Source organism: Leuresthes tenuis, unplaced genomic scaffold (genome assembly GCF_036924035.1).
Source record: "Leuresthes tenuis unplaced genomic scaffold, fLeuTen1.0.hap1 SCAF_21, whole genome shotgun sequence".
In the NCBI taxonomy this organism is placed as follows: Eukaryota; Metazoa; Chordata; class Actinopteri; order Atheriniformes; family Atherinopsidae; genus Leuresthes; species Leuresthes tenuis.
The window spans coordinates 7,304,845-7,326,206 of NW_027325375.1; the positions used below are offsets into that span (position 1 = coordinate 7,304,845).

General features: G+C 39.9%; 1 pseudogene; it reads left to right on the top strand.

Annotated features, from left to right (window-relative positions):
* Positions 1 to 335: 335 nt before the first annotated feature.
* LOC140280341 (serine/threonine-protein kinase pim-2-like) lies at positions 336 to 15,412 on the top strand (annotated as a pseudogene).
* The last annotated feature ends 5,950 nt before the right edge of the window (positions 15,413 to 21,362 follow it).

Genomic DNA, 21,362 nt, shown 5'->3' on the forward strand with positions numbered 1-21,362 from the left:
GCCATTCAATGACATTTCACAACGTGTCCAACCTGACATGCCCAAGGTCCACCCTGTTATGTCATTGTACATCTTTTCATTTTCATGTTTTATGAAAATATACAAATAATTTTTTCAAGTTATTGAAACCTTTTGTGTGATTCCTTTACAAACAAATGAGGACCAAATACAATTGTTTGAAAGTTTGACCAGATATCTTTGCTGTTAGATTTTATTTAGAAAAGAAAGTGAAATTCTCGCAGATTTTATAGAGAAATAAAGAGTTTGCCATAATTCTATTAATATCCAAATACTTTTCCCATTAACTAAAATATGTTGTTGACAAAGGGACTAAAATGTTCCCACCAGCTACAGGACTGCTTCCAGAGAACCGACTGGGAGGTTTTGAACACCAGGACACGGAGAACCACACTACAGCAGTCTTGGATTACATGAGGTTCTGCACGGACAATGTCACCAGGAACAGATGTCTGAGGATTTATCCCAACAGGAATCCCTGGATGACTAAGGAGGTCCAGAGCCTGTTTAAAGCCAGGAACACTGCTTCCAGGTCGGGGGATACGGCACTCGACAGTGCTGCTAGAGCCAACCTGAAAAGAGGCATCTGCAAGGTCAAGGCAACATACAGAAGGAGGATAGAGGACCAGCTCAGGAGTAACAACTCCAGGCAGGTGTGGCAGGGTGTCCAGCACATCACCAGCTACAGATCCAGAAACTACCCGCTTAGGTACGAGGTGGAGCGGCTGTCAGAGTGGTGCCAAGGCAACAATCTGCTCCTCAACACCACCAAAACAAAGGAGCTGGTTATTGACTTCAGACTTCAGAGCAAAATCAGCTTGACGAAGGAGGCTGTGGATCTGTGTTTGCAGGCTGTCGGAGAGAAGATCATTTACCCGTATGTATATAAGCTGTAATATATATATATATATTACAGCTTATATAACCTGTGTAAATTATCATTGAAATTCTTCTGATGTACTGTCAAACTAAAAGGATGTTTATGTTTTATTTTAGCTGAATTTGAGGAGAAATATGAAGAGAAAAATCAGCTCGGCAAAGGAAGCTGTGGATCTGTGTTTGCAGGCTGTCGGAGAGAAGATCATTTACCCGTATGTATTAGACACACATTGTCATATTCAAGACACTCACTGTATGATGTGACTAACCAAAGTCTCGTTTGTATCTTGCAGGTAGCCATCAAACACATTCCTAAAGACAAAGTGTTCTGCAAACATAAAGTAAGTTAGCAACGGCAGTAACTTCTGCTTTTATCAGCACTATCACTGGATTATAGATAAACTGTGGTTTTCCCTGCCTACACTTTCTTGTGTATTTCATTCTTTGAGGACCTCGCTCACTACATCGAAGAGCATGGAGGCTCCCTCCTGGAAGATGAGGCCAAAGTAAGCTGATGGAAAATATTTGCAATCTTTGTGAATGTCATTCTTTGAGAGACATCGTCACACTTTCTGCTTTGTTTGATTTAAATGATTTCATAATGGTTATCAAAATAATTTAGAGCCATAAAAAATGTCACACCATCCTCTCTTCTTAAATATCTAACCTGTTTTTTTTCCTCTTTCAGATTATATTTGTCAGGATTCAGGTTTTGTTTCATGTCTCGTCACTTCCTGTTTTATTTTGAATGTTAACTTCTCCTCTCGTTTCAGCTAATTTGCCCTTCCTCCCGTGTCCTGCGTCTGCGTGTCTCCCCTGATTACCAAGGTGTTTCCACCTGTTCCCCTTGGATCCTCATATAGTCTTTGTCTTCCCTTGTCTTGTGGCCAGTGTGTTGTACCTAACAGTCCTCATCCTAGCCTCCAAAACCTATCGCTTGATTCCTTGTGTTCCAGATTCCTGACCATTGTGGTATTCAATATTTTGATGCCTTGTTTATTCGCTGAAGTCGAGTGTTTCTCCTTCAGAGTTTTTCTTTTGGTTAATGTTTGTGTAGTTTCACAGTTCAGCTTTGACTCATTTTTATAGTCGTTTTTGGTTTCCTCCTTTTGAGAGATTTTTGTTGTAATGTTTCATAGCTCCTCCGTTATAGGAGTGGCTGCTTGATTTTTGTTCTTTGATATATTCTATAATTCCTCCATTAGAAGGTGGAGTTTCGTGTGGTTAAATTGAAATATTAATCTTTTCATAGACCTTTTGTTTTCCTCCTAGAGTGGAGAGACTGTTTCTTTTGATTAAGTTTTATACCGGCCTCTTACACTTCTATAGTAATAGTGATCAGAGCCTTAGTAATTTTCATAAGTGTTTATTTCTCTGTCCGGAGTTTATTATATAAACTATCTTACTTTGAAATTGATCCTGCGCCTGTGTCCTGTCGGTTTCTGACAATAATGCGACGGTTGATGCAGCGGTACACCTTAAGTATAAAAGCTTCTTCCACAGAGACATCAAAGTGGAAAATATCCTCTATCTCTAACATTTATTCTTATGTCTTTATCCTCAAGGTACCAGTGCTCATGTCCCTCCAGAGTGGCTGAGCTCCTATACATACAGTGCTGGACCTACAACAGTGTGGCAGGTAGGAGTGGTGCTGTTCGAAATGCTCCACAACAAAGAGTTCAGGTCCACTAACTTCATCAAGAAAAAACTCAAGATTAGCAGTACGCTGTCTCAAGGTAAAACAAACACCCATACACACATCTGTCATTAAGAAAATATAATCTGTTTCAGACCACATTCTGATAGACCACTGCAGACCTAACAATGTTTGTTCTTTTTCTTCACATCCTCCAGATTGCCTGGATTTCATGGAGCAGTGTTTGACTAAAGTTCCCAAGCAGCGCCCCACACTGGAGCAGCTTCTAGGTCACCCTTAATTGATGTGAGACAGGAACAACACACGCTCTTTTAATCAAGACAACTGAAATTTTATTGAAAGTTTGATTAATGTTTAAATTTAAACCTAAATATTTATATCCGAGTTCAACAGGAATAAACCTCTCATCATCCTCTCTTCTTAAATATCTAACCTTTTTTGTCCCTGCCTTTCAGATTATACTACAACAATTGGTTGACGCAGCAATAGATCTGAAATGTTGGGACAGGACCAAGGCAGCATGTTTTCCACAGCACCCTCTTAAGCCTCAGAATCAGTTGGATACATACTGGAAAGTTGAGGTAGCAGTCAGTCAAGAAAGGAAAGTCTTTCGTGTCCATGGGGGTTTGGGTAAAGGGTGGGGTGAGTGGCTCCACTACAGGAGAGAGACGGGGGAGGGAAGAAACTTGTGTACTGTACTAGGAAAATTGCTGCTGCAATAGACTGCCTCTGGCATGGCGGCATCTTGAAGCAATGTTTTAGAATATGGTGATTTCACTACTCACACACTTGGATTCCATATTCCAGTTTTGAAAATATTCAGATTTCATATAATTAAATATTTAATATCCAGGTATTGGTCATACCTATGAAAAGTTTAATGTAAAAACACATCTGACGGACTTAAATATTTTGGCATTAGAAGAGTTAAGTAGCTGAAACTATGTGAAAACCATTAGGTTCCAAAAAAGTACAGAAGTCTGAAAAGATCATCTCAGTAGTGTGCATGCTATTCAAAAAAAGTACGTTTTTACATTGTATGTAGCATAGAGGAGAACTATAAGCATTTCTGAAACAAATGTTCAGAGTAAGAAAGTCAGACTCGTATAATTTAAATGTGGTTAGTTCTCTTGTTTTTATGTGTTTAGGTCCAGTGTGTTTTCAGCATTTTAAATCAACAGAAAATGGCAAAGGCTGATAAATGAATATCCCTTATGTTGTTTAGGGAGCTTTGTTGTGTGTACTGTCGTGTTGTCTGATGTACCATTATGGTGTGGATTAGATCAACAGACAGGTTTCATCAAGACATTGGATGTGTTAGTGGATATTTACACCCACTATTGATTTAGCATTTTTCTATTCATTTGGCTCATTGCTACTATTCTAAATTATGTTGATATTTAGGACCTGGCTTTGCCATGGAGGGTATGTGATGAGATGTGCCTTGAAGTCCAGCAGGAATGGCTATAAGGTAGAGAAAAGCCTGTTGATTACTAATTGTGTTCACTGTATTTCATGATTGATTGATTGATTATAGTGGCACTAATTTTTATTTAGATCCATTACCAAGTAAAACCAAAGTGATTTTGTTGATACTGAAAATGATACCAATACTTTTTTACAAAAGCTTAATGCATTAAAAGAAGGGTTAGTGATGCCTGTCTCGCCCTAGCAGAACTAGCAGCAGGTCTGTATATTTTGTCCACTCCTTCACTTCGCCACAGCATGACTTCCTCATGCTCTGTTGTGTGATGGCATTTCAAATGTTGAAGGAGTTTTGTGGTTTTTCCACTATATCTCATTGTCTGACGACACACGTACCCACATGACTACGCAATGTAACAATTCCTCAGTTTAAGATAAGACCTATTTTTCAAACCTACTATGTAAGATTCATTTTCATAAATGTATCATCCATTAGTGTGTGATCGTGTACGTTTTCATGTGTGTGTTAAACAGGTGCCAACCTGGATGGGATAAATGCAGAGGAGAAATTTCGTGTACTTCGTGTACATGATAATATATCTGATATTAATCAGTGGGTGCTTGCGCTTCCTTTTTCCCTAGGTTACTGTTCACAAAATCCCAGATAGAAACAGTCTATGGTTCCACATTGTGTGAGCAAATGCTGCTTATTTGAAATAAAATTAAATGTAGCCTACTTTTTTAACAAACGTGTCATACTATAATTTCCTGGGGTTTAATGCAGGACTGGAATATATTAAATTTTTAAGATTTCTAACTTACGCCTTATAACACAACAAATGAAGATCCAAACAATATCTCGTGACAAGATAGGGTAATGTTACAGGACATAACAAGAATAAGACTGGCTATTTGTGTACACCACCAAACATGCTGACAAAAAACTATGAAAAAGTTGTAGTTTATCTGTAATACAGTTTAATTTTTGTAATTTACACTTTGAAGGATTTGAATGTGGCATAGAGTGAAATCAAAACATGTGCTGTTCAATACACATAGTATGTAAAACAGTGGCATGAATTACAAGAAAGCTAAGGACATTTTAAAGGTCTCCAAACTTCCAAGAATTTAAAGTGAAATTTGCAAAAACGGACCAAACATTTTCACATGAGAAGAAACTATTTCCACGTTTACCTCAGACGGAGCTGAGGTCGCTAAATGAGGCTTCACCGCTGAGGCAGGGACAATAATAAGTTTATTCTTTAGGATGAACAGACTTTCTGACGTCTTCCTCGCTTCTTCTCATTGCATTGTCTTGGGTCTAGTTGCTGCATCTACTACGAAATTCTACGGATTTTTTTTTATAACTTCATTTGAGATGGCAAGTGTCTTTTCTTCTCTCCAATTTTATTGTAGATGGCAACTGTGCCCTTTTTTTTTTAAACTTAATTAATTATTGACAAGTGTTTTTATGTGTACGTAATGTGGTAATGTAGATTAAACAGATGTGGCAGGCGGGAAAACAAAGTTCTAAAGTGTGATATCTGTCTCCAGCATTCTTCATAGCTATGGCAGTTTCAGGCCTGAGAATAACAAAGGTTTGTATGCTTCAAAAAAAGTCAGAAGCACATAATAAAAATATTCAAAACTTCTCCAGTGATGCTTTAAAACTTTTTAAGCCTCAGGACCTTGTTAATACTCACTAGGTCATCTTTTGACATAAAAATTCAAGAAAGGTCATACATTTATATCTGATAAGTTGGCTACACAGTTCCATGAGTCATTTTACAGTGGATATTTTTCACTTTCTTCCCGATTCTTTACATGCATTGTCAGTCTCCTATTTTTGAAATTCAGTGTAATCAGTTGTCATGTATAATAATCAGTACACCACTTTCTGAAAGATTTTAAGTGTATTTCTGAATTGGACTGTATACGAATTGACATGCTAATGTTCATGGTTAAGGTTATTGCATCACTTCCTGTGTAGCTTGCTTGTGCTCTGTGGAATTGCTCGCTTCTCTTGTCTAGTTGAATATCATTAATTTAATTTCAGAATAATTGATCTAATTCAGTTCTTAATTACTTGTATACCCATAGTGGCGTATCTTTCACTGTAACTTCAGTAACACACTTTTTCTCCTTTAGGTATATCTCAGTTTGCATGTGTTGCATGGCTGTTAGTTCTCCCCATCCATCTCCAGCTTTCACTCGCTCAGTTGGTTTAATCTACTCCTCAGCCTCCTTTAGTTATGGTGGCACTTGTGACAACAGTAGTCTTTTGTAGCTTTGGATGTGGAAGCTTGGCTCTGCACCATTGAAAACAACCTGGTAGCTAACCAAGCCCACATTAGCCGATGTGGAACTACCTATCATGGCTAATCCTGTTAGCTCTCCCAGATCAACACACTTAAAAGTACCCCCTCTTGACAAATCACTTCTCTTAGAAATTGATTAAATAAAATAGAACTTGATGCGTTAATAGTGCCAACTCCACCTGTTTTACATGAATGTTAGTTAGAAAACCTGGGTTGGCTTACTAAATTAATAACCAGCATCGTAGTACTGCATAGCGAGATGTCAATGGTTAGGATTAGTTAAGTCAAATCACCGAAAGATTTGTAGTACAGGTCCCCTGGACAAAAGAGAAGCAGTTTTACACAAGTCGCTGTTGCTTTCCATCTACTTCCACTCTCCCCAAACCCTGTTATGACTTCATCTGCATTTTCCGGACTTTAATTTCTCCGGAGTATAAATTGCATCAGTCAAAAAATTCGTCACGAAGAGGAAAAAAAACATGTACAAGTTGCATTTATTTATGGCTTGGAAGTCTGCTGGCAGTTTCTGACACACCATTGTCCGTACTCTGATAGAGAGGCAGTTGCATGAATTGATAAGGCCCACCTGAAAAGTCATTTATAGTCATCTCCTTGGCACGAACCACGGCATGGAGACGTAACTGCACCATTGACAAGCCTCTCCCAGCAGTATGTTGTTGTTGAAGCACCCACAAAAAAAAAAACCTTCACACTTAACTCTATTTGTTCCCAAATGCAAAATGACTGAAATGATATTGAGCAGTAGTTGTCTGGGCTTTCCAAAAGTCTAACAATGTTTTTCTTTTAGACATGGCTGCTTTTTCCACTCAGTTCTGACACCTGACTATTTTCAGATCAAGTTGTTTTTCGGTTTGATAAGCCACTTAACACTGACCATTAGATAGTTCAGGCTTAGAAAATGGACCTCGAAACATGAACCAGTATTTTGTCAACACATAAATGACAACTTATAGCAATACACAAATTTTAAATTGTGTATTTAGGTTCTTTTTAACAAGCAGCATGTTGAAAAGACATAAATTGTTCTAATTTGGTTAGCTGCATTGATGAAAAATACCTTAGACAACACAGTTTTACAGGCGTTAAACAATACAGGGAGAGATATGGAGAAGAGGTGAACTGAAAATCAGTGGCAGCAGGTCTCATGGAGGGATGAATCCTCCGCAGAGCCCGGACCTCAACATTATTGAAGCTGTGTGGGATCATCTTGACAGAGAACGAAACAAAAGGCAGCCAACATCCAAAGAAGAGCGAGAAATAGAATAGAATAGAATGGAAAGGAAAGGAAAGGAAAAGAAAAATACTTTATTCAAAATTAGTGATGTAGCTCAAAATTGTTATTTTTTTTCCCTTTTTGTTTTTCTTTTTAATGACAGAAAGTTTGTCTCAGAGGGTTCAGACTGTGGTGAATTGAAGTTCAGCAGAAAAGGGTATCGTAGAAATCTTCAAAAATCACCACGAATAGATTGGGGTGTTGTTTTTGCAGTTTGGAAACAACTTAGCTGATGAATACACAAACAGTGTCAGCAGGTGATTTTAATACTAATTAAAATACTATGGTTACCAAACAGTTACAACTGTTTTTGCAAATTAAGAAGTTTCTGTATTACACTCCCTGTTTTCCTCAGATCATCATCACTGGTTATGTGTCTTTAATCTGAATCTTTTTTGGGTAGTGATAAAGAATTATTTAATAAATGAATAACAAAATTATAACTTTTTTTTATTGTTATTTGTAGAGGGCGACAGTAGCATGACACGTTCAGTGAAGGGTGGCCGGACAAAGGCAACCAAAAGAAAAGCCAGTCCCGACCAGCAGTTCCCCAATAAAAGAACCAGGGTCTCTGAGGTGGCAGGACCTTCAACAAGCTGTCAGGACGAGGTCAGGACAGTGAAAAGAAGAAAGAGGAAGGTTACAGAAGATGGAGAGGCACCCTCAAGAAAGGCAAAGAGAAGGAGGGGACTCCTGGATGTCGGGTTAAATCAAGAGTCAGCCTCCTCCTCAGTGGAAAGTGGTAGGCTGGTGCATTCTGTGAAATTACATTTTAGCTGTAGTGGTTGAATATTATAGTGTCCTTTAACTTTGTCACACTGATCTAAACACACATTTTCAATCAAATTACAAACGTGAGTGTCAACATGCTAATGTTTCAATGTGTTATTGTCATTTATAGGATCCAGTAGCAACAATTTAGATGGTTGTACATCTGATGGAGATATAAGGATGGGTAATAGAAAGAGGAAGGCCTTACCTGCTGAAGAAACATCAAGCAGGAAGAGACCAAAGAAAACAGAGACCATACAGGATGAAATAGATGCCCTGCCTAACACTTTCTTTGTTGCTGTGATGTTTCAGGACAAGAATGGGAGGCAGATTTCAGTGGAGGTGGCTGTTATGCTGAAGCTGGAAAGTAGCACTGCCAGTTCAGTGGGGCACTCAGCACCTGTGTCCCTGCTGGACTGGTATGATCTACAGCAGGAGCTGATTCTTGTGCTGGAGAGACCAATGCCTGCCGAGGACCTCGCTCACTACATCGAAGAGCATGGAGGCTCCCTCCAGGAAGATGAGGCAAAAGTAAGCTGATGGAAAATATTTGCAGTCATAAAAGCCATAAAAAATGTCACACCATCCTCTCTTCTTACATATCTAAACTGTTTTTTTTTTCCTCTTTCAAATTATAATACAACAGTTGGTTGATGCAGCAGTACACCTTAAACAAAACAGCATCTTCCACAGAGACATCAAAGTGGAAAATATCCTGATTGAGACCGGCTCAGATGTCCCACGACTTCGTCAAATAGAATGAGCTGCATCAACAAAAAGACATCTAAGTATCGGACTTTTTATGGTATGTTATTACTTCAGATTTCGCTCTTCTCCAATCAATGATTTAAAAACCAAAGCCACTCGTCCTCTAACATTTATTCTTATGTCTTTATCCTCAAGGTACCAGTGCTCATGTCCCTCCAGAGTGGCTGAGCTCCTATACATACAGTGCTGGACCTACAACAATGTGGCAGGTAGGAGTGGTGCTGTTTGAAATGCTCCACAACAAAGAGTTCAGGTCCACTAACTTCATCAGGAAAAAACTAAAGATTAGCAGTATGCTGTCTCAAGGTAAAACAAACACCCATACACACATCTGTCATTAAGAAAAGATCATCTGTTTCAGTTCACATTCTGATAGACCACTGCAGACCTAACAATGTTTGTTCTTTTTCTTCACATCCTCCAGATTGCCTGGATTTCTTGGAGCAGTGTTTGACTAAAGTTCCCAAGCAGCGCCCCACGCTGGAGCAGCTTCTGAATCACACTTGGTTCACGTGAGACAGAAACAACACACACACTGTTAATCAAAACAAATGACATTTTATTGAAAGTTTGATTCATGTTTAAATTTAAACCTAAATCGTTATGTCTGAGTTCAACAGGAATAAATATACATTCTAAATATGTCACATTTTCTGTGATGTGAGGATGTAAGGATAGGATAGAATACAATATATTAGAATACAATAGAATAGAACATAACACAATACAATAGAATAGAACACAATAGAATAGAATAGAATCCTTCTGTATTAGTTCTTCAACAGGTACATCTACAGTGTTGCACAAGAGGAACAGAACAATTATAAAATGTGTTTTTAAATGATCAGTGTTCACTTCTCTGAGAGGAAGTGTTCACTGATGACTGAATGATCTCAGATGTGCAAAAATGAATTGCCCTAAATATTGCAAAAATAAAATCCATTTTTAGACACAATTTTCAAAGAAAGTAAATGTTTATTTAATATTCTGACATTTGAATATTAGTTCAAGTAGTTTCACATTTATATTAGCCCCATGGGTGGGGCCTCTGCCAGGAGGTATGGGGGCGCTCAGGCTCCTGGGGCCCGGGTCCGGTGCGCGGCCCATGTCTGGGCAGCTGGGGCCTGGCGTAGTCGGTGGGCCGTTGCCCTATGCTTATGGGGGCTCTTTCCTCCGCGGTCTTCTGGGTGGATGCGTGGTTGTCCCTGCGGTGGGCTTCCTGGGTTCTGTGCTCTGTGGGGGCTGCTGGTGGCCTGGGTCTTGAGGCCCTCTCTGCCTGCTTCTGATTGCTGGGGGGGGGGGCTGTGGATTGTTGCTCTGTACACTTATACACTCATAACTAAGCAGGGTTATCATGTAGGTCCTGTGCCATGGGTATTGCATGTTCACACACGCACACACACACACATTCATTAGCCCAGTAGCAGGCTCGCTAAGCAGTTGATGTGTTATCCTGTGGTTTCAGGTCATCTACATCCACAGTTGTGTTGTATGCGATTGCCGCTACTTCTGCTGGTTTTTGTTTGTTTGTGTGTTTGTTTTTTCTCTGCTTGTCTGCTTTCAGGAGCTTATGGTGGCGCTAAGGCTGGATTCCCAACAGAGGCCGTGGATTGTCGTCTGTTTTGTTTTTACAGGTGTAGCAGCTGGTTGTCTGGTTTTTGTTTCTATTTTTGTTCTGTTTCCTCTTCTTTGGTATTCTTCTTTCCTTGTCCCCCGGTCCGGTTCAGCTCTATTACATGTGAAATATTGTAAACAAAAACTGATGGGCATCAAGGGGAGCTTTACATTTATAAAGCTTCCCTTGGCAAAGCAAATCTGTTTGGCAAAAAAGGTATTCAGATTACCATTCTGCTGCCATAATGCTGGACAGGACAAGGGAAAAAAAGAAAAAGAAATATCTACTCTGTCGGCCTTCAAACAAAACCTACATTAGAAGACACTAAAGTGCATAAAAGTGGATAAACCCACAAAAAATGAGTTCTTGTCCCTTTGGCACACGTCTGCTTAGTCACAGTAGGCTAATAATGTAAATCAGGTAAATCCAATCAGTGTGTGCTTGCAGAGGATCCCCTCTACATACTTTGGTTAAACAATAGTTGCAAACCAGTTCTCGGGTGCAGAGCAGGGAGCAAGGAACTGGAAACTTGCACATCTGGAGTGACTCGCTCAAAACCTTGACATGACTGAACAGCCTTTAGTGTCAGATTATGCAGTGCTGTTTTGGATTTTGCATCTCAGATCACGTTTACATTGATATTGCTTTCCTGTCAACCAACTAAGAATCTGATTATTTTGAAATAATAATAAACTAGTGTATATGTACTTGAAAAGAAATTTACGTATACCTGTGAACAAACAGGAAATTCATATGAGCAAGAATTGGATTACTGTGACTTTAAGACAACATCATCACCAACCACCAGGAACAGAACTTCAGAACTCGGGGAGTTATGCCTGTAGGCAGAGCTTCTCCAGTTTTCTCATCTCCATGTCAGCAGTCAGTCAAGAAAGGAAAGTCTTTCGTGTCCATGGGGGTTTGGGTAAAGGGTGGGGTGAGTGGCTTCACTACAGGAGAGAGACGGGGGAGGGAAGAAACTTGTGTACTGTTCTAGGAAAATTGCTGCTGCAATAGACTGCCTCTGGCATGGCGGCATCTTGAAGCAATGTTTTAGAATAAGGTGATTTCACTACCCACACACTTGGATTCCATATTCCAGTTTTCATATTATTAAATATTTAATATCCAGGTATTGGTCATACCTATGAAAAGTTTAATGTAAAAACACATCTGAAGGACTTAAATATTTTGGCATTAGAAGAGTTAAGTAGCTGAAACTATGTGAAAACCATTAGGTTCCAAAAAAGTACAGAAGTCTGAAAAGATCATCTCAGTAGTGTGCATGCTATTCAAAAAAAGTACGTTTTTACATTGTATGTAGCATAGAGGAGAACTATAAGCATTCCTGAAACAAATGTTCAGAGTAAGAAAGTCAGACTCGTATAATTTAAATGTGGTTAGTACTCTTGTTTTTATGTATTTAGGTCCAGTGTGTTTTGAGCATTTTAAATCAACAGAAAATGGCAAAGGCTGATAAATGAATATCCCTTATGTTGTTTAGGGAGCTTTGTTGTGTGTACTGTCGTGTTGTCTTATGTACCATTATGGTGTGGATTAGATCAACAGACAGGTTTCATCAAGACATTGGATGTGTTAGTGGATATTTACACCCACTATTGACTAAGTATTTTTCAATTCATTTGGCTCATTGCTACTATTCTAAATTATGTTGATATTTAGGACCTGGCTTTGCCATGGAGGGTATGTGATGAGATGTGCCTTGAAGTCCAGCAGGAATGGCTATAAGGTACAGAAAAGCCTGTTGATTACTAATTGTGTTCACTGTATTTCATGATTGATTGATTATAGTGCCACTAATTTTTATTGAGATCCATTACCAAGTAAAACCAAAGTGATTTTGTTGATACTGATAACGATACCAATACTTTTTACAAAAGCTTAATGCATTAAAAGAAGGGTTAGTGATGCCTGTCTCGCCCTAGCAGAACTAGCAGCAGGTCTGTATATTTTGTCCACTCCTTCACTTCGCCACAGCATGACTTCCTCATGCTCTGTTGTGTGATGGCATTTCAAATGTTGAAGGAGTTTTGTGGTTTTTCCACTATATCTCATTGTCTGACGACACACGTACCCACATGACTACGCAATGTAACAATTCCTCAGTTTAAGATAAGACCTATTTTTCAAACCTACTATGTAAGATTCATTTTCATAAATGTATCATCCATTAGTGTGTGATCGTGTGCGTTTTCATGTGTGTGTTCAACAGGTGCCAACCTGGATGGGATAAATGCAGAGGAGAAATTTCGTGTACTTCGTGTACATGATAATATATCTGATATTAATCAGTGGGTGCTTGCGCTTCCTTTTTCCTTCTGTTACTGGGAAACAGTTTCTACCTGGCAAAATGCCAGATAGAAACAGTCTATGGTTCCACATCGTGTGAGCAAATGCTGCTTATTTGAAATAAAATTAAACGTAGCCTACTTTTTTAACAAACGTGTCATACTATAATTTCCTGGGGTTTAATGCAGGACTGGAATATATAAAATTTTTAAGATTTCTAACTTACGCCTTATAACACAACAAATGAAGATCCAAACAATATCTCGTGACAAGATAGGGTAATGTTACAGGACATAACAAGAATAAGACTGGCTATTTGTGTACACCACCAAACATGCTGACAAAAAACTATGAAAAAGTTGTAGTTTATCTGTAATACAGTTTAATTTTTGTGATTTACACTTTGAAGGATTTGAATGTGGCATAGAGTGAAATCAAAACATGTGCTGTTCAATACACATAGTATGTAAAACAGTGGCATGAATTACAAGAAAGCTAAGGACATTTTAAAGGTCTCCAAACTTCCAAGAATTTAAAGTGAAATTTGCAAAAATGGACCAAACATTTTTACACGAGAAGAAACTATTTCCACGTTTGCCTCAAACGGAGCTGAGGTCTCTAAATGAGGCTTCATCGCTGAGGCAGGGACAATAATAAGTTTATTCTTTAGGATGAACAGACTTTCTGACTTCTTCCTCGCTTCTTCTCATTGCATTGTCTTGGGTCTAGTTGCTGCATCTACTACGAAATGCTACGGATTTTTTTTTAAAACTTCATTTGAGATGGCAAGTGTCCTTTCTTTTCTCCAATTTTATTGGAGATGACAACTGCACCCTTTTTTAAATTTAATTTAATATTGACAGTCCTGTTTTTATGTGTGTGATATGTGGTAATGTAAAGTAAACAGATGTGCCAGGCGGGAAAACAAAGTTCTAAAGTGTGACATCAGTCTCCGGCATTCTTCATAGCTATGGCAGTTTCAGGCCTGAGAATGAGCATAACAAGAATGTATGCTTCAAAAAAAGTCAGAAGCACATAATAAAAATATTCAAAACTTCTCCAGTGATGCTTTAAAACTTTTTAAGCCTCAGGACCTTGTTAATACTCACTAGGTCATCTTTTGACATAAAATTCAAGAAAGGTCATACATTTATAACTGATAAGTTAGCCACACAGTTGAGCCCTGCGCGGGACTGTTTTCTTCATCCCGCTCCCGCTAAATTTCTGACCATTACCGCCCGCACCTGCAAATTGTATGTTCACTCCCGCCCGCATCCGCGAGATTTGAGTTGGGACCCTGCGGGACCCAATCCCAGTGCAGCCCTCTTCCAGAGCCACAGAGTATATACAGAGTTATGACACTCCCATTGACTACCGTCGTAAAAAATGGCGGACGACACTTCCGGGCTACGAAGACGCCAATAGTTCCACACTAGGCACGGAGCTCCGTTTAACTCAATTGCTCGTCAAGAACAATTACTGGTAAATTAATGAAATAACAGCATTTTAAACGTTTGTTGTTGTTGTTGTTTTTTACACTTTTAAGCATTAGCTATCAGAAGTATACTCTTAGGCATCGTTATTTTTACATTTGGTTTGCATGAAATGTCGATGTTAATGTTAAAAATGTAATGGATTTAGGGACCTAACTGAAAAACTTGTTAATTTCACTGAAGTCCGTAAACTGTTTGTTGTCAGGAGACATTATGTAAAGTTGTTTTGATTGTTAGGTTTTAAAACATTACCAAAATACTACTGCTACTACTACGATGCTACTGCTTTTACTGTTACCATTACTTAAATGCTGTTTTACTTCTCCTTAGCCTAATAGGATAATTGCCTAAGTCTAAGGCATTCAAATACGACTGACTAAGGCAAGTAGGCTAACGTTCTGCTACTGCTATAGCTACTACTACTACTACAACAATAATAATAAAAAAATGATTTTGTAATTAATTGCATTGTATTTAGAGGCGCCTTTCAAAGCACTCAATGTCATCTTACAAGACACAGATAAAACGACAATAGAACATTAACAATAAAAATATGAATTCATTTTATTCATTGATTTAATAGGGACTAAACTTAATACATACATTGAGCCAGATTTGGCTGCAAGCTCCTGCTGGTGGTGGCTGTTCCTACTGGTGGTGTCTGCTGCTGGTGGTGTCTGCTGCTGGTGGTGTCTGCTGCTGGTGTCTGCTGCTGGTGGTGTCTGCTGCTGGTGTCTGCTGCTGGTGGTGTCTGCTGCTGCTCGCAGAGGCTGCTGCTGCTACCATTGGAAGCTACTAGTGGTGACTGCTCACTGGTGTCTCACTGATGGCTGCAGGAAGATGCTGGTGGTTGCTGAAGGTTGAGCAGGAATGGAGAGGCCAAATACATCCATGGCAATAACTAAAGTATTTGGTAGTGGCCTAGATATTATGGCCTTTGGTGCAGGAGGTTGAGCCTTCTTGGCCTTCTTGTTCTGACTCTTGCTGCCAAGGTAACCTTTACTCTAGTCTTCTCTCCTTTCAGCCCTGATGCACTTTGCCGCAATCCTTAACCTCAGCCTGACATATTTGCAGACTATCTTTCTCTTCACATCATGGCATGATGGAAGGCTGCTCTCCAGAAGCATGGCCTCCTCTTCCAGCTGTTCCACTGCATTGGTGCACTCCATCTGTCCTGAACGTAACAGCTGCTCCACATGCTGGACGACAGTGAAGACCTCGTCAGATGGCCGATAAAGTGCAGCCGGTTTGAATTCCTTCAACTGCAGCAGAACAACATGCTCATGTGCATCATCTGCATTTTGCACAAGTGCATGCTTGCATGTCTCGCAGTGTTAGCAGCTAAAGACACACTTCACGATGTATCCGGCCAGATGATACAGAACACAGGAATCTGTTTTTGTGAAGGTGGGTGGTGATGTCAGGTCGACCAGCTGCTCCACTCTCAGACCTTCAGGACTTCTGGAATTGGTTTTGGTTTCCAGGAAGTCTGCTAGGTGGTCACAGTTGTCCTCCAGGTAACTGCCTGTATGCACTGTGGACAGGAACTGTCCAATAGTGACAGCCCGCAGGGCATAGTGGAACTCCACAGGTGTTGGCACAGGGTTCCTCTGACATCCAAATGTGGTTTCCAGGCAGTCCTGCATGAACCGGCTTGTGAGGACAAATTTGTGACTCTGGCTCAACAGATCTTCCTGGACGTGCAGTATGGTTCTGTCTGGACTGGCTTCCAGCTGCTCTTTTCCCCTATCTTTAGGTCTTGAAAAAGATGGACACTCTCCTGGAGAAAGCTGATGGCCTTTTCATACTCCCCCATTTTGAACCGTGAGAGGGCAGTCACAACATGGTGGGACGACATAAGGTCAAACCAGTGGTCCATCTTCTCCAGGAACCATGATGTGGTGAGGTTTGATTCAGGACGCTGCTCCTCCTCTACCAGGTACTTTAAGGCAGCACTTGTCGACTTACTAAAGATATGCATGGCTGAGCTAACTTTCATCTTTTCAAAGTGGTTAGGCTCCAAGATGCCCCAGGAGAGGTTGGGGGCCAGCTTTAGTGCCATGCCCTCTTGGTAGGACACCAGATCCGGTAAGGGACCAACAGACACCTCACTGGATGGGAGGTTCTCTTTGTTCACCACATCTTGTGGAATGGTGATGGTCTGACCACGGACAAGGGCGCTCTTCAAGTTCTTGACCAGATGTGGAACATCTGCCATGAAATGGAGCCGTCGGTGTGGCTCTATGGGATGTGGAATTCAGGGCTTATCACACGTTACCCCAAAAGCTCGCCACATTGCTCTATTAGGGCTCCCCATGTCACTTGTGACATTAATGACATGAAGTCCTACAGATGCAGCTGCCTCCACTATAGCAATGATGATGGGCTGGTAGATGGCACCATTGGTGGAATTACTGCTGTAGTGGTATGCCACAACTTGCTTCCACCTTGTTGTTACTCCAGCCAGCATGAAGACACAAGCGTGAGTTGCTCTGCCATTGTGGCCAGGCAGTGTAACATTGCCAAACAGCTTTTCCGCCTTTTTATTATTTTGGCTGAGTGCACGAATCTGGTCCTGATTGAAAATTGAAGTAAATTTTTGTTGAAGGTTGTTGTTTCTCCTCCTAAGTGCCAAATTGATTATTTTTTGTCGTGCAAGAGCGCTCTCTGCTTTTATCCTCCTATATCTTTCCTTTCTTAATTCCCTCAGCAGGTCCTCCACACTGGCCCTGTCATGACTGGCCCCTGGCACACTGGTTCCTGGATGAGTGGCCCCTGACTGACTGGCACCTGCTGGTCTGCTGACCTCTGCTTCACTGTCACCTGACACATCCCTCTCACTCGCCTCTAACTGCACCTCAGTTTGTCCCTCAATATCTGTAATAACAACGTATTGTTGGTGTTATACGTATTTATGCCACCTACACTACACTACAATATCTTGTTTTTGAAATACATGAAATGGGAAAAACTGTGGAAAGACTGATATCATACCAATGTTTTATTATATGCAGTAAGTGTGGTCATCAGATGTTTTAACTTCTGCAGAAGCCATCATCCTCGAAGGTGTTTTCCTCCTCTTGGGCTTGGGGCGATGGATGAAGATGGTTGGGACAGCATCTGCTCTTGACCTCCGTGTGCCTCTTTTTGTGTTCGTGAATTGGTTGTCCTCAAAGTGTAACTGCCAGGAGGTAATGATGTCATACGTCGTAGGCTAAGTTCAGTTTCCCCTACACACTTCACATTTTCTGTTGAACTTTAGTTGTAATGTTCTTCTTTACATTCAGGTGTCGAAGGCCCTTTGAAATTTTAGTAACTTTATCATAAAACCTCTGTGGCCATTACTTACTTCACAAAGTTTTCTGTTGTTGTTGTCATAATCTTTATATACTCTATAGCTCTGCCCTCTTCCACACAGCATAGACATATATATACGTAGACGCCTCATTGAGCACGTTGGTCCATTGCTGCGGTACGTCAGCGCGTCCGCCATATTGGATGTGGCAGATCTGCCCGTAAACTACTAAAAGGAAATGGACTGAACTTCAAACAGCGCCTTTCTACAAAGTGCTTTAAGTTTGTTATAATTGGCTTTGTTCTTAGACATTATGTATTCATATTCTGCATTTTATAACTAAGCCACGTTCATATTTTGTACTTTTCCACTCTGCTCATACTACGTTATAGATGATCTTAAATGGTCCAAGACTTTAAAATACCATAACGGGACTAAATAACTGGGTCAGATAAAGCTTCTCTATCGTGTCAGATAGGTCTGGTACATTAGTTACACGCCTAAAACAACACTCACTCACACACGTTGTTTATCTCATCCAAAGAACAATACGAAGACTGTGGTTGACCTGTTTTAGTCACTTATAATTGGCCAATATATGAAATATTTCCGTATATTGGGGCTCAGGCTGACGGACTTCCTGCGAGAGCTCTGTCACTCCGAGTTCAGCGCTGCCATACTTTACATGTCACCACTAATAATTACTTTCAATGAAAGAATTGGGCTAAAAAGTTATTGCCTCTTATTCACACAGACACACTAATATAGTTGGGAAACAAGTACGTACCAGAAACAACATGTAACTAAGTGATGATTATAAATGTTTATTCCTTATTTTTAGGCTATAGGTAAGCACCAAACTAACATGTATTTTTCTAATGTTTTTATGAGTGTTTACAGCTGCTAATGTGTGCAACACTGTTACTGTGATGATAAATATTGAAATATTTATAATTGACATTTAATCTGTGTTTATTATAACCAGATCCTGAAATGTAGAGGAGGGTTTTCTGAATAAAGAGCACTAACATTTACATTCAACTGATTTTGAGTAATCGTTTTTATATTCACATTGATACACATTTATATAAAGGTATATATGTTCATTGATGAACATATATACATATAAATATCTACAATAAGGGCATTAATGAACACGGGGGCATTGACGATCGTATATACACACTTATATCTACACACTTATCTATACAGCTATAAAATTGCAGTCAGTGTAAGTTAAAAACCTTGGAAAAGAATAGTCTTGTACAGCTTTTTCCATGTGTTGCCATTCTGCAGCTTAAGGGTGTTCAGTTTGGCAATGTGGTGCAGCCTCAATTTGTGGAAGACAGACACAACGAGTGACATCAGCACAAAATGGTGGTTGTCAATTCCAAACTGTGTTTCTTGAATGTGCCCCCCCCAGAAAAAACACATCCTCAGAACCAATCTCAGCCCGGACAAACTGACAGATCAAGGCCGCTTTGACCGCTTGCCCTGACACTGACTGGCGAATAAAACACTCAGCTGATCTGACCACCTTTACAGTACCGTCAGAAGGAATCATCAGCCTTCCCTTGTTTTTTAGCGTGAGCAAGTGGTAGCTCTGATCAAATGATGCGGGTACAACATCAGTCACCAAACTACCACGGCACACATCACAGGAAAGCTTTTTGAGAATCTGGCAAACAACAAACCCTGAGATGTACACCAGTGCATTGTCCACAAGACCACCAAAGCGGGTTGGTAGATAGCTATGGTCAGACACTAAAGCAGGAACGTTGAAAAAAGGGGGTGGAATCTCTTCAGTTTCTTCTGCTACTGGAGAAGAGGGAACATCTCAAAGGTCGACAAGGACACGGTCTCATCCTGTGCTGCCACATTTCCTGATGTGCTTGGAGACACACCACACCGCACCATCAGATGGCAGGAAGATGGCCTGGAACTGGCTGGCTGAGGGATTGTTATTCCAGCCCCCTAAAACACATACAAACAACACATTTACATATACAGTTACCCGAATAATATGCATACATAGAAACTAACCACATAGTAAAAAATCTGAAATCCCTACCTGATGCCCTGATTGAATTAAAGAGGAGCTCCAAGTGATCCTGGCTAAAGCGGTAGGTGCTGACGTACCGCTGAAGCTGTTCTGGAATCATCAACATCAGGGTGTCAATGTTGATCATGAATCCCATGACAGATAGGTACCTTCACAAGGAAATGTTTTGTCAGTATAATCATGGCAAACCAAAATACCTCAAGAGAGCACTACGTGATTTCCTTCATTTATAGATGTTAATGCAAAGAGAAACAATATTGAAACAGGAATGGGAAAGCTTGATAACATTGACACTGCTATACATACTATTATAACACTTCTAAGGAATGAAAAACTGAAGATAGAAGTTCAACAGAAACAAAACAGGAGACACCAAAAACATTGGAACCAGAGAACAAAGCATCATAGGAACTTATGATGCATCAAACGGAACAAGAGAATAGAATAGGACTGGGCAATATATCCATAATATATCAATATTTTATAAAGCTCCAACAGTCATCAATATTCTCAATATATCAATATATTCTCTCTATATCAATATTTGATCAAAATTACATTTGAATTTATTGTCCAGCCTCGAACAGAACATCATATGAACTTGATGTCTTAAACTTATGAACTCTTCATGCAAACAAAAGCTTCCCAATTTCCTAAAATGGTAAATGGACTTGTAACTTGTATAGCGCTTTTCTAGTCTAACTGACCACTCAAAGCTCTTCACTACATGCCACATTCACCCCACTCACACACATTCATACAGCACGTCTTAAGATACTTACCTACGTGCTTTTTTTCCCCTAATCATTCATACACATTCATACCCCAGTGATACACTGGGAGGCAACGTGGGGTTCAGTGTCTTGCCCAAGGACTCTTCGACATGTAGAGTCGAATCACCGACCTTCCGATTGGTGGGCGACTGCTCTTCCTCAAGTAGTCCCTGCCTCTCACCAAGAACTCTACACTCTCTGCCCAATACAAAGAACCCAGGGGAGCTTTGAACCCTTTGGCATGGGGATTGTGACTTCATTATATTGAAGAGCCTGTCAGTTATCTAAAAGCAAATGTCTGCATTAACAGAAAGCACAATAATCATCACCATAAACAATAACATGTTCCTCTGAGTCATTAGTCTAATTTCTAAAATATAAAAATGATTCACGAGTTGATCTCCATTCTTAGGGAGAAAGTTGTGATAGACATTTTAGCAACAATCTTGCCGTCCTACTTTGTGTGAATGTTAGTAGTAGTATTATATTAGCATCACCTCAATGAACTCAGCTGTTGCTTCACAGTGTTGGAACTGTAAATAGCCAAGGTCCCTCAGTGCACGTGTAGCGTGGTACAAAGTGAAGTTGTCCTCCACTACAAGTTTAATTTGAAAAAGTCTTTTATTTTTGTTCTGCAAAAAGCCAAAAATATATATTATTTATCACGTTACGCCACACACATCT